This window comes from Anabrus simplex, chromosome 1 (genome assembly GCF_040414725.1).
Source record: "Anabrus simplex isolate iqAnaSimp1 chromosome 1, ASM4041472v1, whole genome shotgun sequence".
Classification (NCBI taxonomy): domain Eukaryota; kingdom Metazoa; phylum Arthropoda; class Insecta; order Orthoptera; family Tettigoniidae; genus Anabrus; species Anabrus simplex.
In genome coordinates, this window is record NC_090265.1 from 76,238,145 (window position 1) to 76,255,854 (window position 17,710).

At 43.1% G+C, this 17,710-nt stretch overlaps 2 non-coding genes across 2 annotated transcripts; both read left to right on the top strand.

The window, feature by feature from the left end:
- The first annotated feature begins 1,116 nt into the window (after positions 1 to 1,116).
- On the top strand, positions 1,117 to 1,198 carry TRNAS-GCU (transfer RNA serine (anticodon GCU)). The gene has a single exon. It is a non-coding gene; the product is annotated as a tRNA-Ser (tRNA).
- Positions 1,199 to 2,986: 1,788 nt separating this feature from the next.
- TRNAS-GCU (transfer RNA serine (anticodon GCU)) lies at positions 2,987 to 3,071 on the top strand. Its single transcript has one exon. It is a non-coding gene; the product is annotated as a tRNA-Ser (tRNA).
- The last annotated feature ends 14,639 nt before the right edge of the window (positions 3,072 to 17,710 follow it).

Genomic DNA, 17,710 nt, shown 5'->3' on the forward strand with positions numbered 1-17,710 from the left:
GTCAAGCCAGCCAAAATCACACGCCGTTTCTACATCGCCGATAACTACCACTACCACCACCATCTCCACTACAACATCAACCTTCAACCCCTCCCTTATTCCCATCACTATGGTTACAACCAGTCGTCCTGCGTCCATAATGATTTCTTCCCTCCCTCTTCCTTCAACACCTAAAGAACGTAATGCCTCCTACATGCCACCCGCAACATCTGCAGCACCGTCGTCTTCTTCGTCTTTCAACGCCGCAGAAGAAGCACCACCCTCATCGCAGTCATCACAGACCCGCCACACCATGTATAGCTGTGTGATCCGTGGAGTGGATCCTGCTCACTCAGAACAAGCCAGCCTCCAACAACTTCGAGCAGAAGGCGTACCCGTCCGTCGAGTCTTCAGGATCAAGAACACCTCCGGTCTGACACACATGGTCCGCATCCACCTCCCTACTACCGTCGACGTTCACCATCTCATCGTCAATGGAGTCTACATCTTTGGCCATCGCTACAAAATAAAGCCATCTTTTTCACCACCCAAACCTGTTCTCATTAACTCCAACAATACCCGTCGTCACACTCGGCCATTCCCTCCTTATCGACTCCCTCCACCCGTCTACCCTCACCTCCCATCAATCAGTGTCTTCCCCCCATCAGCTACAACACTCGACATCTTGCGATTCCTAACATCCTCCCTCTATAATATCACGGCGACCTTGCACCTCCTCAGTTTCCATTTACAGCCTGGTACCCGCCTCTAAATATTTCACTCCTCCCGCACACCCTCATGACCTCAGCCCCGTAGCCATTCATCCAAATTTTCACACCGTTTTTCCCTTTTCTTCATTTGAAACATCTCACTGTTCTCTTCACATCTCCCGGCCCGAGAGATCGCGACACGATCTAGGGGGCCCGCCCCGCCCTTCGGGCGGGGAATGAAAGCTTTCCAGCAGCGGCAGCAGCACCATTTTAGATGAAAACACACATTTCAGGATACGAGCCACACAAGGTTTTTCACCGTCTGTACAGTGGACTGTATAGTTCAGAGAATAATGCCTTCCTTTATACTTGCCAGGGACCCACCAACCAGCCCCTAGAAACATTATTACTTAGACGCTTACTACGGGACGAGGTGGCCGGGTGGTTAAGGCGTTGGACTGCTAATCCAATGTGCTGTGCACGCGTTGGTTCGAATCCCATCCTCGTCGAGATCTTTTTGTGGGGTAGTGGTTAGTGTGATCACCTGCCTCCCCCGTAGGATCGGGTACGATTCCCGGCTCTGCCATGAAATTTAAAAAAGTGGTACAAAGGCTGGAACGGGGTCCACTCAGCCACGGGAGGTCATTCGACTGGAAGTGGTTTTCCGTGGTTTCCCACTTCTCCTCCAGGCAAATGCCGGGATGGTATCTAACTTAAGGCCGCGGCCGCTTCCTTCCCTCTTCCTTGTCTATCCCTTCCAATCCTCCCATCCTCCACAAGGCCCCTGTTCAGCATAGCAAGTGAGGCCGCTTGGGCGAGGTATTGGACATTCTCCCCAGTTGTATCCCGCGACCCTATGTTTCACGCTCCTGGACACTGCTTTTGAGGCGGTAGAGGTGGGAACCCTCGCTGAGTCCGAGGTAGAAACCAACCTTGGAGGTTAAGCAGATTAAGAAAGAAAGAAAGGTATTATTTATGCTGTCTATTTGTTATGGACATATTGCGTTTCAAGTAATTGTCTAACATAATCTGTGCCCTTATAAACACAAAAGGACTCTAAGATTAGTTAGTTCTAAGGACGAGAATGTGGAATAAATGAATCTCAAAAGTTACATACTTGTTTGCAACCAAAGCAAAGCTTAGAGTTACATTTGTCATATCGTGTCTTCTTTCTTAATCTTTCTTTTCTTAATCTGCTTACCCTCCAGGGTTGGTTTTTCCCCCGGACTCAGCGACGGATCCCACCTCTACCGCCTCCAGGGCGGTATCCTGGAGCTCGACACATTGGATCGGGGATACAACTGGGGAGAATGACAAGTAACTCGCACGGGTGGCCTCACCTGCTATGCTGAACAGGGCCTTGGTTGGGGTAGGAAGATTGGAAGGGATAGACAAGGAAGAGGGAAGGAAGCGGCCGTGTCCTTAAGTCAGGTACTATCCCGGAATTTGCCTGAAGGAGAAGTGGGAAACCACGGAAAACCACTTCTAGGATGGCTGAGGTGGGAATCGAACCCACCTCTACTCAGTTGACCTCCCGAGGCTGAGTGGACCACGTTCCAGCCCTCGTACCAATTTTCAAATTTCGTGGCAGAGCCGGGAATCGAACCCGGGTCTTCGGGGGTGGCAGCTAATCGCACTTTGTATTTTTTTTTTTTTTGCTAGTTGATTTACGTCGCACCGACACAGGTAGGTCTTATGGCGACGATGGGACAAGAAAGGGCTAGGAGTTGGAAGGAAGCGGCCGTGGCCTTAATTAAGGTACAGCCCCAGCATTTGCCTGGTGTGAAAAGAGGAAAGCACGGAAATGGGAAACCCCAGCATTTGCCTGGTGTGAAAAAGGGAAACCACGGAAAACAATTTTCCGTGGTTTCCCATTTCCGTGCTTTCCCCTTTTCACACCAGGCAAATGCTGGGACTGCTAATCACACTAACCACTACATCACAGAGGAGGGTGGGATGTTATAGTATTCTAGAAATTCTATTTCAAGTGAATGATCGCTTGTCAGCCTACGTGAGAACAACTGAGGAGATATCTGAAGGTGAGATAGTGACCGTAGTCTAAACGAAGTCAACAGAAATGGAAGAGAGAAATCGTCACATTGACCACACGCCTTACCAAAATCTGTAAGCCGGGAATCGTACGCGGGCCCCCGGGTTCAAGATCTACCCTGTCAAAAGGCTTGTATGGATTGCCCTCTGAGAGTGTTGAGACGACTTCAGCTTACTTGTACCCTCACACTTCTCTAAACTAGCAGTTCCTTTCGTTCTGCTACTGTGTACATAAGGCTGACGGTTAGGGCAACTAGGTGGCCGAGTGGTTAAGGCGTTGGACTGCTAATCCAATGTGCTCTGCACGCGTGGGTTCGAATCTCATCCTCGTCGAGCATTCATTTTAATGTTGAGAATTACATGAGAAAAATAGGGCCTGTGCTGCACGCAGGAGTCTTCCAAAGCATTGGCTTTTCGGGGTAGTGTGGACGGGGGGGGGGGGGAAGAAGCGTACCGCTTCAGGCGCAATTTCCGCAGTACTATCGACCAAAGAGGGTGAAACAAATGTGGAAAAGTATTTATTTGTGTTGAAGAACAGCAACAGCAGTCTATTTACCATCAAATATGACTAGCAAATTCATGCTTCACTCTTTAATCTCAAGGGTGCAATTATTTATTTAAATAAATATGATAAAAAGTTGCTTCTTCTTCTTCTTCTTCTTCTTCTTCTTCTGTTGACCCTCCAGGGTCGGTTTTTCGCTCAGACTCAGCCAGGGATCCCACCTCTACCACCTCAAGGGCAGTGTCCTGGATCTTCAGACTCTGAGTCGGGGATACAGCTGGGGAGGATGACCAGTAATTCGCCCAGGCGGCCTCACCTGATATGCTGAACAAGGGCCTTGTGGGGGGATGGGAAGATTGGAAGGGATAGACAAGGAAGAGGGAATTAAGCGGCCGTGGCCTTAGGTACCATCCCGGCATTTGCCTGAATGAGAAGTGGAAAACCACGGAAAACCACTTCTAGGATTGCTGAGGTGGGAATCGAACCCACCCCTACTCCCGAGGCTGAGGATCCCGCTTCAGCCCTCGTACCACTTTTCAAATTTACGTGGCAGAACCGGGAATTGATCCCGAGCCTCCAGGGGTGGCAGCTAATCACGCTACCCACTAAAGCACAGAGAACCGGGCGAGTTGGCCGCGTGGTTAGGGGCGCGCAGCTGTGAGCTATCATCCGGGAGATAGTGGGGGCGAATTCCACTGTCGGCAGCCCTGAAGATGGTTTTCCATGGTTTCCCATTTTCACACCAGGCAAATGCTGGGGATGTACCTTAATTAAGGCTACGGGCGCTTCCTGCCCATTCCTAGGCCTTTTCTCTCCTATCGTCGCCATAAGACCTGTATGTGTCGGTGCGACGCAAAGCAAAGTACCAAACCACAGAGGCGGACTGATTAAATGATGCAATTTTAATAAATTGAATTTCATGTATAAGGTGCGATTTGAAAGACGTGTTGTTTTGTTTTGCGTAGTCATTGCACTCATATATAACCTCGAACTTATATCTGTTTTGAATAGAAGACGCGTTAAATTCTATCAACAAAATTATTCCACATCTTAACATAAATACTTATCTCTGGCATATGATGTAATCAAGCTTTAAAATGAATTAGCCAACATGACAAAACTCCTTTGCTTGTTTGCTCTTTTGTAATTTTCCTACCGTGCGCCGCTCATTGCATGTAGTGTATCGTGACCTTTTCGCCAGTCTGATTGGTAGTTGTCAATTATAATATGGATTCTTCTGATGAAGAAATATTCCAACAGCTTTGTGCAGAATGCAAAAAAATAAAAAATATATATATCATAGACATGAATTGGTTTTCATCTTACGTGTAATGAAAGTGACTTTCTCAGATATTTATATATTGAACCCATGACCTTTGTGCCCTAAGAATATTATGTATTAAATTATCAATGGAAATAAGGAGTTCGATTTCTTGGTAGCACTGAGTTGACACGTGGCGAGGGGATGGCTACTTTCCGTTGCACGCTCTGGGATACGTGACGTCATTCGCACGTGTCGACAGCGGAAGAATCTAAGTCATTTTTGTGGGCTATTTCAGAAGAGCGCATGTGTATGGCGTACCCAAGCCAAGTCGAAAACATATGGTGCCTATCAAATGAGGTCATTTATCCAGCTAATTGAATATGTATAAATTTTAAATTACCATGAACACTACCGCCGGAAATGTAGCAAGTATGTAGTCACCTTCAAAGCTCTTGTACTTACAGTTTAGTTAAGTCAGAAAAGTTACGGAAATTTTTTTGGCGGCAAAGGGAGATGCCCGCAGAGAGGGGGTAGTTTCTATAAATAAGAAGTGACGCCATGATGAAGCCCCTGCCTTTTTTATCACGAGGCTGAAGACAGAGGGTTGAGCTGCTCTGTAAAATCGAACGACAAAAGTAGACTAAGTCCAACCAACAGATTTTAGCCGTTGTGGCTGGGGTCTTGACTCCATGTGGAGATAGTTTTTCTTGAGTGGAAATAATTGTACCAAAAAGGACGGTCAATGTACCGAATAAATATGTATTTAATAAAGAAAGTAATTCGTATGCGGAAATAATTACAGTCCATCGAGTGCGCTCAACTAGAACAAGTGAAGGGCATTTTCTTTTTTATGCTTTATTTCCATGAAACCGGAAGAATAAAATGATCCGTACAGCCAGAAATGTTAAATTGGCTAAATAAAAATGCCAGGGTCACAGGTGAGCCCTATGATGAACGCTGGCGTGACTTAAGGTATGTGACTTACCATCTTACCACCTACTATATCTTGTTTCATTATGTCTAAATTATATGTATTTGAAGGGGGTATATACGACGCAGTTGGCCGTCCCTATGTGGTTTTTTGTAAATGTCAGATTACGACGATAAAGGGTCATTTGTTTTATTTTCCACTTGGATAAATTTTCGAAGTCTTGCGAGTGCCGTATGATGTTGTAAAAAAAAGGGTTTCGAAGTGATATCACGTCCAATGTAGATCGTCATTTCCGTGTGTTTATTGCCTATATTTTGTGATGTCAAATTAAGATGTTCACTCGACGTAAAATTTTTCTGTCTGAATTTTTGACGTAAATAATGTAAGAAATCCACGGTTACCCAATTTCAATCGAGTGGAAGCGCGCTGTCGGGTGAGAGTATGGAGTGATGAATTTGGTCACGGAGTGAAATGTTTTCCTAGGCCCATTTAAACTGTGTCTGACTGACAATAAAATAGATTTAGTCGAATTTTACAGTCATTTTCGTGAAAATCCATTTATTAAAATACGATATCATTTTATGCGAAGTTATTCATTATTAAAGCACTATTAGACTTCGTGGATTCTAATAAGGATTTTATTCCAGTTCTTTTGTCAGTGATAGTCGTGAGTTTGGGAAACAGAGGTTAGTTTTGTCGTGTGAGTCGAAATGAGATTTGTGAATCAGGTGTTGGAGACCTGTCAATGAAGCCGGGACTTGTGAAAGCCCGAGGAAGATCTTGTATAATGTTTGGGGATGGAAAGTAGAAGTAGAGAATCCATGCCGGTATTAATTTGTGACGTGTACAATTAGTGTGGGCATTTTGAAGTACAATCTATGTGCATTTTGTTGGTTAGAATATCGTATTTGTGTAATTATGTCGGCAGAGTTTAAAGGTTGCATTCTGAGAGGCCAGTCAGGTTGAACGAACACATGTCTCATATCACTGCCAAGCGAGGGTTGAGGCGAAATGCCGTCAGGTGATAGGGGTTCGCCCCTCGAATAACAGAACATGCAGAGTGTGTTACGCATTGAATTGAGATTGCATTTCTCGGCAAGGGATAACGTTAAATGTTGGATTTAGTTGAAATTTTCATCCGGGAATAACGTGTGTGTTATTAGGTACTGTAAATTTGTTTAATTGAGAACGTAATGTGCATTTGAGACCACGAACTTACAGTATAATGAGCAAGGTTAGCCAAATTCAGGGTTGTCCACAATATAGAGCGGTGGTAGTGATGATTGTTTTGTCTGTGAGGGGTGCGCAAACTTTATAAAATGTTATGAGGAGATATGACATCGTAATTATATGGCGAGTTTGTTTTGTTTGTACGTAATTATTAGGGTTATCCAAGTGTTAATAATGGCTAGGGTTAGATTAGATTTAAAGTGTGAGGTCATGAAACAAGATATAAAACTGGACATGAATGATGTAATAGTTCTTTTCCAGCTATCAGAATCAACAGATAAACATCCCATGATTTAAAAAATTTACGTCACATTGTGTAGGAATTTGTGAAGAAACCACCCGTCCGTGGAAATAAAATTTGTTGTTCTTTAAGATTTCATTAAATCATTTAAATTTATTTAATTATTAAATTCAGTGAAAACCGTATTTGAAATAACTTTACAATCAGGCGAATAACTTGAAGATGCATTCTGGAAATCGTAGTTTATTTTCTGGGGTATATGTAAATGTTAACGTAACGATTAAGAGGACATATCCGAAGGTAATGGATTTTACTGCCACGAAGTATAGTGAGCATTGCTGTTGTTGCATGATTTGACATTATTTGATTGAGCAGAAATGTGCTGAGGATAGTAAAGTGGAAACTTTGGTCATCAACCGATGTAACTTAATTGTACTTAGCCTTCAGCTTAGAAAATTGGATGGTCAGGGGGTCATCAATCTCAGTGATTTAGAGTAGGGCCATATGCCACCGTAGAATCATTTTCGTTGCGGTCATCATCCACAATGACTTCAAAGTAACTTAGAAGTTTAGATGTCGGTCCATGACATATCGCAGATCACATCGATTCGTGTTACGAGGTCTGGACCATAAGGAATTACTATGATGGCACATTTAGTCTCACATGGAAGCCGAATTTAAGGATTTCCAGACTTTCCTTTCTTTAATTAATAATTGAGACAATGGTTTCTAGTAAGAATGCCCATCAGGCAGTTACGTCAAAGGCTCACACCAGTGTTCTGACCTTCTATGTAAAAAATGATTGTCCAGTGGACACGATGGAGTTAAATGATACCGTTGATAACTCAGGAATACTTCAGGAATTACTTGAATAAATATAAATATTGTTTTAAAACAAACCTTTCATTTAAGTAGATAGATTAGAATTACTGAACCCTACCTTTACCTCAGCAAGTGACGAAGAACCCGATACGACCCAAGAGACAGATCTCATGAACTTTTGCCGATATGTAAGAAAGGTAGGTATCCTTCAGTATGGACCGAATGGTTCAGTAAATACAGTATATATATCTTCTTACAGCATAAAGAAATTATTTTAGGACGAAACATTTTTCATCATAGACATGAACTGGTTTTCATCTTACGTGTAATGAAAGTGACTTTCTCAGATATTTAGGTAAAGATTCGTGTGTTTCTTTCTTTTTTCTACATTCTTAATCAGTTTGCCCTCTAGAGATGTTTTCTCCCTCGGACTCAGCGAGGCATCCCACCTTTACCACTCAAGGACAGTGTCCTGGTGCGTGAGACTTTGGGACTAACATGGTTGAGGAGGGCATCGAGCCCCCATCTACTCAGTTGACTCCTAAAGTTGAGTGGACCCCGTTCCAGCCCTCTTACCACTTTTCAAACTTCGTAGCAGAGCCGGGAATCGAATCCGGGCCTCAGGAGTTGGCAGATAATCACACTAAACACTACATCACAAAGGCGGGCTTCGTGTGTTTATTGTTGTCAATTATTCCCAACTACCTCCATTGAAGTCACTGCAATTTTCTTCCATGCTGCTTCTTTGCGTTTTGCTCACACAGTATCCGTGTATTTTTATTTTCAACGATATGAATGTATCCGACCGCCTCTATGGTGAAGAGTTTAATGTGATTAGCTGACAACCCCGGAGGCCTGGGTTTGATTCCTGGCTCTGTCATGAAATTTTGAAAGTGTTACGGGGAATGGAATAGGATGCACTCAGCCTCGAGAGGTCAACTGAGTAGAGGGGGTTTCGATTCCTTCCTCAGCTATCTTCGAAGTGGTTTTCCGTGGTTTCCCACTTCTCCTCCAGGCAAATACCGTGATGGTAACTTATAGCCACAGCCGCTTTCTCCCACTTCATTGTCTATCACGAGGACTGGAACGGGGTCCACTTAACCTCGGGAGGTAAACTTAGTAGTGGAGGTTCAATTCCCGCCTCAGTCATCCTCGAAATGATTTTCTGTGTTTTCCCACTCCTTCTCCAGGAAAATGTCGGGATGGTAACTAACTTAAGGCCACGGCCTCTTCCTCCCATATTCTTGTCTATCCCTTCTGATCTTCCCATCCCCCCCACAAGGACTCTGTTCAGTATAGCAGGTGAGGCCGCCTGGGCTACGTACTGGTCCTCCTCCCCAGTTGTATCCCCGACCAAATGTCCCACGATCCAGGATATTGCCCTTGAGATGGTAGAGGTGAAAAGGACGGAAAGCTGATTAAATAATAATAATAATAATAATAATAATAATAATAATAATAATAATAATAATAATAATAATAATAATAATAATAATTGTACCGGGCGGTACACCTCCACGCCGCTAATTTAAAATGTGCGCCAGTTGAGACTCCTCTGCTGGAGGAAGTCTGAACTTTATTGACGGTATTAATTTTCAAGTTTCTCAGAAGATGTCACTACCTGGAAATCTTAGAGTTTTTGAACTGTGTCATTTTCGACGTATTTTTGTTTTGCTTGTAGTAAGAAGTGTGAACTTTCTCTTCTAGAGGACACTACTGAAGATCAACAATAGTGCACCCTAGTGCGGAGTGAAAGAACTGTTTTTGGAGAAATTTTTATTTCAAAAGTTTGTTTCTTGTTAAATTTCTTTCTGTTATTGTTTAAGTTGGCTGTATACCCCTCTCTTTCCCCTTGTTTTGTATTTAGCCAATCCCGAATTTCTTTTATTAATTTCTGACCAATCGGATGTATCTTCCCCCAACTTGAATAGGTTGCTGTATCCTACCCAATAAAGTGCTTGTGGGAGGGTGTTTTCATTCCCCTAACGCCTCGAACCTTCCGCGAGAGAATATAAACTGCTGATTTTAGGGTCTCCGGACCACTTCTGTTCCATCTTTCAGTGTGTAAAGTACATAGCAGGGGGCGGGAAGCGCCTCTTCCTTCGGCGGCGGTCAACAACAAGGTAATGGCCACTTAATAACTTCCTTCTTTGCTAGCTCAGCAGTTTAACTCTCGGGGCGGGTCCGAAGTTTTTTTTTCATTATGTAACCTTCCTTAAATGTAAAGAAACTTGTATCTATTCTATCTTTTAAACTGCATATCGGGATAGAGAGTGCTTAACCCTCTCGAGCTCCCAATCATATTGTTTTGAGGTGAACTTATTTTTCTCAACCTATTTTTCGTTAACGTAAAGTAAATTGTTCTTTTCTAAAGTCACCTCTGTAGTATGGGATTAGCCCTTGCATTAGTGGCCTAGAGCCAGATTAGGTTTTAAAAGCAAATGCATTAGGAGTGCAGATCGCCTCCTCTCAAATTGTTATTTTAGAGGTCATATAATTATCCTTTTTCTCACTTAATAGACCTCAGTAGGATGGGTATTTTACCCCTGTGTACATGTCCTTAGAGGACAGCTTGAAGGTAGAATTCGGAGTGGCCTATGGTAGGCTTGGATTTTAAGGGCAAGTAACCCTTTCTTGAAAATTTTGTTTTCTGCGCGCCTCAAGGAGGCCTTACTGTGTATTTTGGAGCAAGGGCTCCTAGGCATGAATGGGGTTTTCTGCCCCTCTGTTGACACTTGTGTTTGGGGTAAAACTGAGCTGATTGCTCAAGGATTTTGATCGCGGGGCTCGAAGCCCAAATCCTGTAAATATTGTAATTGTACATTTGTTGCCTTGCTACTCTGTACCTGCCATGTTTGTTAGTTCGTTATTTTGAAAAGAAAATATAACCTTGTTAAATTTTAAATTAATTTTACTTTCGTAGCTTGAGACCTGTTCACCACCACGCACCTTCTTTCACGCATAACTACCATCAAAACACGGTAACAATAATAATAATAATAATTGTTACGGATGTTTCCGTGGTAGTTAGAGGTGAAAGAAGGTGCGGGGGTGAACAGGTCTCAGGCTACGAAATTAAAGTTAGTTTAGAATTTAACAAGGTTATATTTTCTTTGTAAAATCAAGAAATAACAAGCATGGCAGGTACAGAGTAGCAAAGCCACTATTCGAGAATATACAATTGCAGAGTTACAGGATGGGCTCCGAGAGCCAAGCCCACAATACTTGAATAATTAGCCCAATCTTACGATATACAGAAATTCAACAAAGGGGCAGGAGACCCCAATCATGCCCAGGAGCACTTGCTCCCAATTACACAGTAAAGCCTCCTCGAGGCATACAACACTCAATTTTCGAGAAAGAGCCACTCGCTCTCAACTTTAAGCCTATCAAAGGCCACACCAAACTCCACCTTCAAGTTGTCCTCTAAGGACATAGACACAGGGGTAAAATACCCAACCTGCTGAGGCCTATTAAGTGAGAAAAAGGTTAATTACATGACCTCTAAAATAACAATTTGAGAGGAGGCGATCTGCACTCCTAATACATTTTGTTTAAAACCTATTCTGGCTCTAGGCCGCTAATGCAAGGGCTAATCCCATACTACAGAGGTGACTTTAGAAAAGAACAATTTACATTACATTAAGGAAGAATCGGTTGTGAGAAATAAGTTCACCTCAAAACACTATGAGTGGGAGCTCGAGAGGGTTAAGCACTCTCTATCCCAATATGTGACTTTAAAAGAAAATAGAGCTAAGAGTCGTTACATTTTAGGGAAAAGTTACATGGTGGAAACACTTCGGACCCGCCCCGAGAGTTAAACTGCTGAGCTAGCAAGAAAAGAAGTTATTAACCGGCCATTACCTGGTTGTTGAACTGCTGCCCGAAGAAAGAGGCGCTACCCGCCCCCTGCTATGTACTTTACACACTGAAAGATGGTACTGAAGTGGCGCAGAGACCCTAAAATCAGCAGTTTATATACTCCCGCGGAAAGTTCGAGGCGTTTGAGGAATGAGAACACCCTCCTACAAAAACTTTATTGGCTAGGGTTAAGCAATATATCCCCTCTGGGGAAGATACACCTGATTGGTTAAAAAATTAATTAAAGAAATTCGGGATTGGCTAAATTCAAAACAAGGGGAAAGAAAGGGTTATACAGCCAACTTAAACAATCACAGAAAGAAATTTAACAAGAAACAAACTTTTGAAATAAAAATTTCTCCAAAAAACAGTTCTTTCACTTCGCACTAGGGTGCACCATTGTAGTTTTTCAGTAGTGTCCTCTAGAAGAGAAAGTTCACACTTCTTACTACAGGTAAAACAAAAATACATCAAAAATGACCCAGTTCAAAAACTCCAAAATTTCCAAGTGGTGACATCTTCTGAGAAACTTGAAAATTAATACATTAGATAAAGTTCAGACTTCCTCCGCCAGAGGAGTTTCAACTGGCGCAAATTTTAAATTAGCGGCGTGGAGGTGTACCGCCCGGTACAATAATAATATTTTTTTTTTTTTTTGCTAGGGGCTTTACGTCGCACCGACACAGATAGGTCTTATGGCGACGATGGGATGGGAAAGGCCTAGGAGTTGGAAGGAAGCGGCCGTGGCCTTAATTAAGGTACAGCCCCAGCATTTGCCTGGTGTGAAAATGGGAAACCACGGAAAACCCTTTTCAGGGCTGCCGATAGTGGGATTCGAACCTACTATCTCCCGGATGCAAGCTCACAGCCGCGGGCCTCTACGCGCACGGCCAACTCGCCCGGTAATAATAATAATAATAATAATAATAATAATAATAATAATAATAATAATAATAATAACTAGGAATACAGAATATTTTGTACTCTTTGATCAAATAACGGTTTTTAATGACAGTTAAGCGCGAGATTTTTCAATGAAGAATTTGTTTTCTGAAGGACGGAACATTCGGCGTATAATTTATAGAGTGCACCGTAAGTGAAAAAACAATCAAACACAATTTTAACACAGAGTTGAAAAAACCGGGCCTTAGAGTAATCGTTGTGAGCGTCCCATGCATGGGGATCTTACTAGTGACTTTACATCATTGCAGCAACCCCTAAATACCCTCGTGACCGTATGAAAAAGTCTAAAATCTTTATTAACAACCTCTTTAATATCATTACCTGAATGAAGATCATTCCTTAGATTACGGAGTGAGGAATGAGCGTCGGGCGCACAAGAAGACCTATCCGGCTAGTATAAGTAAAATTAGTAACTGAAATGAGAATAGGCCCATACAAAACGGCTGCATGGTGTATTGCAACACAAAGCGCTGAAGTACAGGGTGATCACAAATTCCCATTACACCCTACGTATCACATAGATCGTGTTTCCTATGTATTACACTGGTGTTTATGAATTGTTGTTTCTTAGTGTTGCAGGTGTTGATATATATCTAAATCATGGCGGGTGAGTCCACTTACACCATGGAGGAACGGATCGTAATGAGCACGTGGACTCACGAACGACCGCATACAGGAAAGTCAATGAGAGATATTCAGCATGATTTCACTGTAAGGTTTCAGAAACCTTCCCCACCAATGAGGTATTGCCTGATAAATGGATTGGACGTGGTTCTGTCCATTTGCCTGCGCCTTTGGAGGAGTGGTCACCCCGAAGTCCTGACCTCTCATCTTGTGATAATGCGTTATGGGAATTCATTAAATAGGAGGTTGCTGCCACACGTTACGAGACAGTTGACGAACTTAAGGATGCTGTTCGAAGTGCATTTACTACCACCACGCCAGCAATGTTGAGGAGAATTGCACATCGTACATGGAGGAGAATATATAATAGGAAAAGCACCCGAAAGGGCATATACAATATGATTACATCAAATTTGAAATTATTCTTTGCTAATTTGCGTGATGCTTTTGGTCCTTTTTGAACATAACACAATATGATATTTTTTGCAGCACTTTCCACAGAGCGAACATATGCAATTCCCGTTTGGTAGGTGGAATTTCTTATTGGTACATAACTTGTGGTGGTAGCCATCAATGGCTAGTCTTGTGATTGTGTGTCTTTGTTCTTCGTTAGCGTTTGTCCATGATCTGTCTTGCATTGCATCGGTACTGTAAAATTCCAAGTCGATGTCCATTCGTTTCCTTTGTCTAGCAGCTAGAAGTGCCTGGTAAGAGTCAGTAGATGGCAGGCTTAGCTTATGCCTGATATCCTCTATGAAGAAGGTCTCTCTTGCTAATTCATAGGCAAGTCTCGATGGTGCATACTTCCCTATTCGCAGGCAGTGCTTTATGAATCTTGCTTTCACCTTTTCAATTCTCTCGAGGTTCTTGTACGTTAGATTTTCCCATATTAGCTCTATGCCATATGTTATTATCGGTGTTATTGTGGCGTCGAAAAGAGTCATAGCTGTATTCAGCTATAAGCGATGAAGGTTCTTGAGTCCACATATGTATTTAATGGCCGTTGTTGTCCTTTCTTCCACATGGTGGCTGAATGATCGACCCGTTGTCTGCAGGGTGATGCCTAGGTATTTAAATTTATTAACCACTTCCATCTCTTCGTTGTTCAATAAGAGCGTGTTCTTTGGAGAATCGTACTCTGTTATGAAAACGATGGTGTACACACAGACACCCTGGAATAAATAATAACGAATAGTCACACTACCGCAAAGTTGTCCTTCGCCATGATCCCACAACAATAAGACACAACAATTCATTACCATCTATGTAATACATAGGGGGTAATGGGACTTAGTGATCACCCTGTACGGTAAACCACCGAGCAGATGTCGAAGAGACTACTGGAAATGGAAATAGGATATTGGTGAATAAGCTATAAGTTTACGTCACCGGACAGAATGAGATATTACATTAAGAGCATGGAAAGAGTGAACGAAGGTACGATCTACCATCACTGACGCTATAAACTGCGATCACGTTAAGGTGGTACAGACACGTGTGCTGAAAGGAAGATTACATCTGACGTAAGACATTGAATTGTATATTTGAGAAAGCACACGTATCCACTACTACAAATTTTGAGAAAAGTGGAAGAAACTGCCTACAGCTTCTAACGTTTGGAATCATAAAAAAAAAAAAAAAATCATATTGTTTCAGGAAAAACCGTACATCTGGCAGCTCTACTTTAATGGACACTAGTTCACGCTGTTACGTACACTGTACCGCTCTACATCTTCTGTGGCAGTGAAACTTTCGTATGAATGCGGCAAGTCATAATACAGGATTAAGTATTACATGCATACACACATCTTCATTAGAAACTAGTATACTAACCAGCGTTCCCTGCAAGACTTAGCGAATTAACAAAGTACCTCTTCAATCCTTTATTTGTAACAACCTCTGTGACCTGGTTCATAATAATTAAAGTCATGCTTATTAATTGTAATAATTAATATCAGTACCTTAATAGAATCCTGAGATAATTCGGACAGGAGATGATTAATCCCAATTGAATACACGGAACTGGTTCATCTGCTCCTTTTTCAATACTCTCTGTGCTCTACTCACCTCCTTCCCCACCCCTTTTCGGCTGTGCAACACACGAAAACAAGTCACACCATCATTTGGACTGGGCTGGTAATAATAATAATAATAATAATCGGCGTACGCAGAAATTATTTTCGTTGCGCGGGGAATTAAATATTAAAGTTTGAGAACTTCTATAAAATAATGCTGGGTGCATATTGTGAAATTAGAAACACTAAATTAAAACTTTTAAAAAATGCAATTAATTAAGACACATTTGAATTAATGTTGATTACAATAGGAGACATCTCGTCCAACTCGTTGGCTGAATGGTCAGCCTACTGGCCTTCGGTTCAGAGGGTCTCGGGTTCGATAACCCGGCCGGGTCGGGGATTTTAATCGCTTCTGATTAATTCTTCTGGCTCGGGGACTGAGTGTATGTGTCCGTCCCAACACTCTCCTCCTCATATTCAGACAACATACCACACTACCAACCACCATAAAAACACGCAATAGTGATTACATCCCTCCATATAGGGTTGGCGTCAGGACGGGCATCCGACAGTAAAATAAGGCCAAATCCACTCGTGCGACGCAGTTCGCGCCCGCGACTCCACAGGTGTTGCAAAAAGCGGTAGAAAGAAGAAGGCAATAACAGACATCTCCTGGTTTTTTAGCCAGCTCATGGATAATGTTATCTAGGATCACATGTTCTTCTTTGTCTATATACAAAAGAGCTAACACATTCAATCTTTCCTGTGCAGTCATATTCAGCAAATAACCGTTTAAATATTTCAGGGATAAATTAAAAGCGATCTGGTATGGCAGTGGTTACTCGTAAGACAGCAAACAATTTCAATACTTTGTTCTGTTGGGAACATATCACTGTCGCAAAATGTTACGTGCAGAAATGAAGTTCATTGGTTCAGGATGATTGCTTTTAGAAGAAAACCAGTATTTATTAATGGAAGCATCAACACATTGTTGGCAAATTTCTTCTTCTCCATAATCTGTTTACCCTCCAGTGTCGGGTTTTCCCTCGGACTTAGCGAGGGATTCCACCTCTACCTCCTCAAGGGCAGTGTCCTGGAGCTTCAGACTCTAGGTCGAGGATACAACTGGGGAGAATGACCAGTACCTCGCCCAGGCGGCCTCACCTGCTAATCTGAACAGGGCCCTTGGTGGGTATGGGAAGATTTGAAGGGATAGACAAGGAAGAGGGAAAGAAGCGCCCGTGGCCTTAAGTTAGGTACCATCCCGGAATTTGCCTGGAAGAGAAGTGGGAAACCACGGAAAACCACTTCCAGGATGGCTGAGGTGGGAATCGAACCCACCTCTACTCAGTTGACCTCCCGAGGCTGAGTGGACCCCGTTCCAGCCCTCGTACCACTTTTCAAATTTCGTGGCAGAGCCGGGAATCGAACCCGGACCTCCGGGGGTGACAGCTAATCACACTAACCACTACATCACAGAGGCGGACTGTTGGCAAATACGTAATTCAAATTAATAACAAAACAATGAGCTACCTAAAATCTTCATTTGTATGGTTACCAAAATCATCACAAATTCTAAACTTCAAAATTTCAGGGCGCGGGGGGGGGAATTTTATCCCCTGAACCCCCCCCCCCAACCCTCTGCGTACGCCCTTGATGATCATAATTGCGTGGTGAAGGTCATTCGAGTTGTCACTGCGTAGGCAACTGGTGTGTCTCTGAGGATGGGACCGTAAATTATGATCAATTCTAATGCTGAAGGGGCACACACACACACAGAGAGAGAGAGAGAGAGAGAGAGAGAGAGACCCCGAACCATTGGAATTAACCAATGAAGGTTAAAATCCCCAACCCGGTCGGGGATCCAACCCGGAACCACTTGGGCCAAAGGCCAGCACACTAACCGTTTAGCTATCGAGTCGGACACGAAGAACGTAAGAGAAGCGCAAATGAAATACACAAAATATTGATATGTTGGTATTTTGGTGATTTTATATTTAAACTTCTTCCTTTCTTACTTTGGGGGCTGCCTGGCCGAGGCGGTAAAGGCGTGCTCGGTTCTCCCGGAATCCCCGTCAGGAAGTCGTAAAATTTAAGAAACGAGATTTCCACTTCCAGAGGTGCATATGGCCCTGAGGTTCACTCAGCCTACACCAAAAATGAGTACCAGGTTAATTCCTGGGGGCAAAGGCGGCCGGGCGTAGAGCCAACCACTCTACCCCATCACGTGCCGAGGTTAACAATGGTGGAAGCCTTTACCTTCCACTCCTCCAAGGGCCTTCATGGCCTGTAGGGAGGTGACTTTGCTTCCTTGCTTACTTTCCTTCTTAATCATTTTACACTCCATGGTTGGTTCCTCCTTCGGATTCGGAGAAGAGGACCAGTACCTCGCCCAGGCGGCCTTACCTGCTATGCTGAACAGGGGCCTCGTGGGAAGATGGAAAGAGCGGAAGGGATAGACAAGGAAGACGAAAGGAAGCGGCCGCGGCCTCAAGTTAGGTACCATGACGGCATTT